The 5,871-nt window shown below is 41.1% G+C and overlaps 1 non-coding gene across 1 annotated transcript; it reads right to left on the bottom strand.

Moving 5' to 3' along the window:
- Positions 1 to 4,400: 4,400 nt before the first annotated feature.
- Positions 4,401 to 4,505, bottom strand: LOC121465206. Its single transcript, XR_005976633.1, has one exon. It is a non-coding gene; the product is annotated as a U6 spliceosomal RNA (small nuclear RNA).
- Between the last annotated feature and the right edge of the window lie 1,366 nt (positions 4,506 to 5,871).

The raw sequence follows: 5,871 nt of genomic DNA, 5'->3' as shown, positions 1-5,871 counted from the left end.
ACGTCACGCGTCACTTCCGTCAGCGCTCGGCTCTACGTCACAGAGGACACCCGCAGTGGGGACCCTCCTGGGTTCCTGTGCACCCGGCGGATTTTGCCTTTGCTGATTGCTCGGACACTTGATTCTACAATAAACGCCGAAGAAAAACCTCGGGAGGTGTTAGGAGACGAAGACGACCTTTCGCAAGAGCTTAAAAAGCCTTTTAAAAATCTGTGCGCTCTAATACTGTCTCTTAGTTGTTCAAGGGGGGCTCCTCCAATGAATCTTTGTGTTAAATATTGAAACAATGTCTAGACAAACGGTAGTAGTTACAGCACACCAAGCGTTTTATTAAGAACCAACATAAAATATGGGTATTGACAACTGTCTTGAAAAACAATATCCCAAAGAGTCGGAGTCACGCTAGTGCAGGGCCACAATGTTACACTTGGGCTGTAGTGTTGCTCTGATGACATCATAACCAAAAGCAGCTTAAGGAACAACTTAGGAACTTTAGTTTATACGTTATAGTCATCAGTAAGGGAAGCCAGGGCAGAGACTCAAGGCAAGAGCTTAAAGCAGAAAGAGATGGGGAAACACTGCTTAGCTGCTTCCTTCCAAGCTTATGTTCACCTACCTCATTTACAGGTTCAAGCCCACTTACCTAAGGATGGTACTACCTATACCAAGCTGGGACTGTTATTCTTTTTTTAAAATGCTGCAAGATCCCCAGTGGCAGCAGAAATGCTGTAGGTCCCAAATGGTGGCGGCGGGGGAGCAGCCAATCCCAGGCAGAAAAGGCTGCCGGTCCCAGAGCAGCGGCCCAAGCGGTGGCAGCGGGCCATGTGGCGGCAGACAGTGGGCCCTGGGAGCAGCCAGTCCCAGGCAGAGACAGCTGCTGGTCTCAGAGCAGTGGTGGCGGGCCATGTGGCAGCAGGCAGTGGGCCCCAGGCAGAAATGGCTGCTGATTCCTGAGCAATGGCTGGTCCCAGGCAGGGAGATGCATGGCAGGCAGAAGATAGAAACATGGATAGACATGACATGCAGGGTGAGGTTGAATGTTTATTCAGGGGGTTATGGAGGAGGAAGAGTGAAGGGGGGGACAGAGAGAGGGAGAGAGAGAGAGAGAAGAAGAAGAAGAAGAAGAAGAAGAAGAAGAAGAAGAAGAAGAAGAAGAGGAGGAGGAAGAGGAGGAGGAGGAGAGGAGAAAGAGACAGAGAAGGGGGGAAGCAGAGAAGTGGGGAGAGAGACAGAAGCGAAGCTGCCTCTCTGAGAGGAAGATGGAAAAGAGCAGTTCAGGATGGAAGCTGAAGATCAGCCTGCCTCAGCGGATGGGGAGGGGAATGGGTGTGGCTTGTCTCTTAAAGGGACCAAAAACATAACGGGACCTCCTACATCAACTAGCAACTAAGAAAATGCCCCCACAGACTTGCACAGGCCCATCTGAATTAAGCAGTTTTTATTTTATTTTATTTTTTAAGCAATGCATCAATATTTTAATAAACACAAATGAAATGTAAGTATGATACAAAATTATTTTGTATATCTGATTAGCACCACAAATAGATCGATAATTAGGAACTCAGTAAATTATAAAAAAAATGTACATCACAACTGAATAGTGCGAATACAGTTCTCTGATGTAGTAAGGGCTTCAGGACAGTAGAGGAACTTTGGAACACATCCTGCACACTTATAAACCACTGAACAATGCAGACCAAATGGGAGGAGTTTTATTTAACCCAAGGGAGGAACTTTTCTCTTTTCTGTCACTTAAAAAAATATTGGTGTGTCACTTGGTGCTTTTAAACTCCTATGAGCTTACTTTACATTGTTTCAGTTATGTTTATGTGGTGAGGATGTACATGCAAGTGCCAGAGGCAGAGGAACCCTAAACCAGTTACCTGGCATGGTTGCCAGGAGCCAAACTTGGTCTGCTGGAAGAGAAGCCAGGGCTCTACAGTGCTGACCTATCTCTCCAGCTCCTGGCCTTGACCTCTTAGTCCTCTTGTTCTGCCTCCACCTCCTAATTGCTGAATTAAGCAATTTTTAAACTGAGATTACATCTTCCCATTTGTGTTAATTTGACAATCAACATTAGTCAACACGAGTTCACTCCTTGACAACTTGACAAACACATCACAGTTAAACCCATAACTTTCCTATCTGTCCTCCAAGATGCCATATATCATAATATAAAATACAGTACAACTTTAGAAGTCTTTAAAAATTCCATACTCTAAAAGTCTCTTTACAATATCCAAAGTCAGGTACAATAGACACCCCACACAGGCAAATAATATAGGCTACTCACAATGCTCTTGGTTACCCTTGACCACCTGACAATAAACCCTATTGCTGAACATATCACTTGTTTATATAATTAAACATTGAAAAATCCAGTAGGTGCTCAACTAGATGTTTCATGTCTATTAACTAGAATTCACAGTGGTATAAGGTGCCAGAAAGGCTACCAGAAAATAAAAGTAACTATCAATCTCACCCAATTATGCACCCTGCAACTTACAATAATGATCTGCCTGCAATATATACCTACTGTAGCAATACTGACAAAAATGTTATAGTAGTAACCAACCATCTTTTCCTTAATTAAAAAATTTTTGTCAGGCAGACAGCAGTGACTCATGCCTTTAATCCCAACACTCAGGAGACAGAGGCAGGTGGATCTCAGTGGATTCGAAGCCAGCCTGGTCTACAGAAGGAGTTCCAGGACAGCCAGAGCTACATGGAGAAACCCAGTCTCAAAAACAAACAAACAAGCCGGGGGCGGGGCAAGACGTTAATCACATTACTTGGAGGACTGAGACCAGCCTAGTTAACACAGTGAGTACCTGGACAGCAAAGCTGAACAGAGAAACCCTGTCTCAGAAAACAAAGCAATAAACAAAAACAAATCAAACAAATACAAACTAACAAAATAAAAGAAACACACAAAAAAATACCCCACAAAAACAGAAACTAAGCCGGGCTGTGGTGGCGCATGCCTTTAATCCCAGCACTCGGGAGGCAGAGGCAGGCAGATCTCTGTGAGTTCGAGGCCAGCCTGGTCTACAAGAACTAGTTCCAGGACAGGCACCAAAAACTACAGAGAAACACTGTCTCGAAAATAAAAAAAAAAAAACAGAAACTAAAATATACAAGCAAAAACTCAATAAAACAGAAAAAAAAATCCCAAACAAAGCAATATGAGACAAAAAACTCTACAAAATCACCTTATGGATTTGATTTGTGTTGCCATACTACTTCTAGGCATGGGGTTTATTTAACCTGAAGTGTGGTTAATAAGCTCATTGAGATGCCACTGGAAAAAAACAAATAGGTTTTTTAGAGCAGGTATCCGTTACAGGTAGCTTCTTGGTTAAGGGTGGGAGCCCATGACCATTTTCCCCTCTCAGAGCTTGGGTCTGTCCAGGCCATGAGTGTGTTACCACAGTCTCTGTGAGTTCATATGTACATTGGTCCTGAGTGGTGTGGTGGTGTGAATGGAGAGATTATACCCTTGAAATCATCCATCAACATTGGTTGATGCAATCATTCTGCATCTTATACATATATGCTTTTCCTCTTATACATAAATCCCTGAGCCCCAAGGGAAAAGACAAAAACAGGTGGCGGTATTTTTTCAAAAGGACGCAGACAATCCTAACTAAATAGGTAGAATTTATAGTATATAAGGCGAAAACATAGGGAACTTCAAAGAATTTGTATTAATTTTTATAGCAAGCTAATTAATAGTTAATTATTATGTTGCAGATATAGAATGTATAAGAAAAGCTGTGTACACATTCCACATTTTTCTTATTGTCAGTACCAGGAAATCAATGATACGCTAAGCCAGAATAATGCAGAGGAAAGAATGATAGATGAGTTTATCAGAGTTTAAATTTTTAGTATTTTTTATATTGCCAGTTATTGGTAAAGTACCTAGATTAAAAATAACTTATTGTGTCAATTGTTGAAGATCTATATGAATACATCAATCCAATGAATGAACAAATGATTAATATAAGTAGCAAACTAAGCTTGACCGACCATCAATCAGTCTTGTTCTTAAACTGAAAATGTATTGTCAGAAAATAACTCAAAGCAGTCTTGGTCGTTCTGGTTTATTTACACATAAGGGAAACAAATCAACAGACTGATTTTATGCACCAAAGGTAAAATAAGATTTATCTATGAGATTTATCTAGGAGAGATGAAAATGTTTAAAAATATAGACCCTTGGGGGCTGGAGAGATGGCTCAGTGGTTAAGAGCATTGCCTGCTCTTCCAAAGGTCCTGAGTTCAATTCCCAGCAACCACATGGTGGCTCACAACCATTTGTAATGAGATCTGGTCCTCTCTTCTGGCCTTCACGCAGAAAGAATATTGCATACATAATAAATAAATAAATATTTAAAAAAAATATATAGACCCTTCACAAATTTGTGTGTCATCCTTGCTCGGGGGCCGTGCCTATCTCTGTGCCATTCCAATTTTAGTATCTGTGCCGCTGACCTGAGCACAAGACACTAGTTGTGAGTTGGGTCCAGAACAGGGTGATGCTCTCTAACAAGTCCAGACTACTACACAAGCTGTGCCACTTGTGCCATGTGATTCGGCAGAACTGATAGAACTTGAGGTATCTGTGACAGATAGGGACACTGTTTACAACATTTGAAAGATACTGCATGTGAAACACAGCAGAGACCCATGGGATTTTGGAAAGACGCAGACATAGACTGCCATTTGTAGGAGACAGCTCTTACCCTTAGTGTAAACTGAGTACTTGACACCGGGACAGTTCTTATACAACCTGCACGTCTGTCATGAGGTAGGCATTATCTGACCCACAATCTCATACAGTTGGAAGTGCACGACAGTGATCCTTCATCGAATTGAAGGGGTATATATGTGATCAGGCCTGGGCACATCCTGAAGGCACAAATAAGTAACTTGAAGAAATAGCTGTTGCTACCACACTGCTACAACTGAAAGTGCATTCCTTCTCCCAGAATAAATGACAAAGTTAAACAAACTTTGTTTTTAGCTACTTGCTTTAGGCTTAAACTTGTAAACACATACAGGAGTTGAATAAAGCTTGTTACTAAATGAGTTAGGTAACAGTTTTTGAGTTAGTATTTTTTAAAAGATTAAGACTTTACAATTTTATCTTTGTTAAGTTTGAGTCTTAAAAATTAGAGTTGAAGATTAATTAAAAACCCTTCAGCATCATCTCTAGGGGGTGGAGAGCTAACATTGCAACTAGACTGGTTCGGTCACTTTGGCTAAAGGACTACCCCTTGAAAGGTAGGCTCAGTGTAATCCATGTTAAAGAGATAGGCAGAATAATTAATCCTATAAAGAGATACTGTATTACTGCTCCCCCTACCATACGCCCCTGACTGCGGAGGCGTAAGGGCCAAAGCCATACTGGAGAGTAAGTCTCCCATTAGTAATTTTACCTTTTCTTCTCTTTTCTGATCATGCTTTCCTTCACATTTTGAGCTTCCCATGCCCGATATTTTGAACTTCTTTCATTTTCTCTAAAGCTTCTCTTCTCCTTACCCCATGGCCACTTGTCAGCCACATGTCTGACCTCCACGTCAGTTCAAATACCTGGCTTTTTCCTTCTCCCCTCCAGGCAGCTGCTTTACTGCTTGCCTGCCTGACCATTTTCCTTTTAAACTCTAATAAAATTATCTTCATGCTTCAGAAAAAAAATCCTTTAGAATTAAAATAAAACTTAAAAGCATCCAAATGCCTAAAGTTTACCAAGGTTAGCAAAGGTGGAGGCTAGATAAATATTTCCAAGTCAATTACTGTTGACCTTGTTAGACCTTAGGAATTTATAAACCTTATTTACCAAATATACCATATTTATTAATTATG

This window comes from Microtus oregoni, unplaced genomic scaffold (genome assembly GCF_018167655.1).
Source record: "Microtus oregoni isolate MIOR12 unplaced genomic scaffold, Mior012 000029F_ref0000214, whole genome shotgun sequence".
Taxonomy (NCBI): Eukaryota; Metazoa; Chordata; class Mammalia; order Rodentia; family Cricetidae; genus Microtus; species Microtus oregoni.
This window is presented reverse-complemented; position numbering and strand designations above follow the sequence as displayed.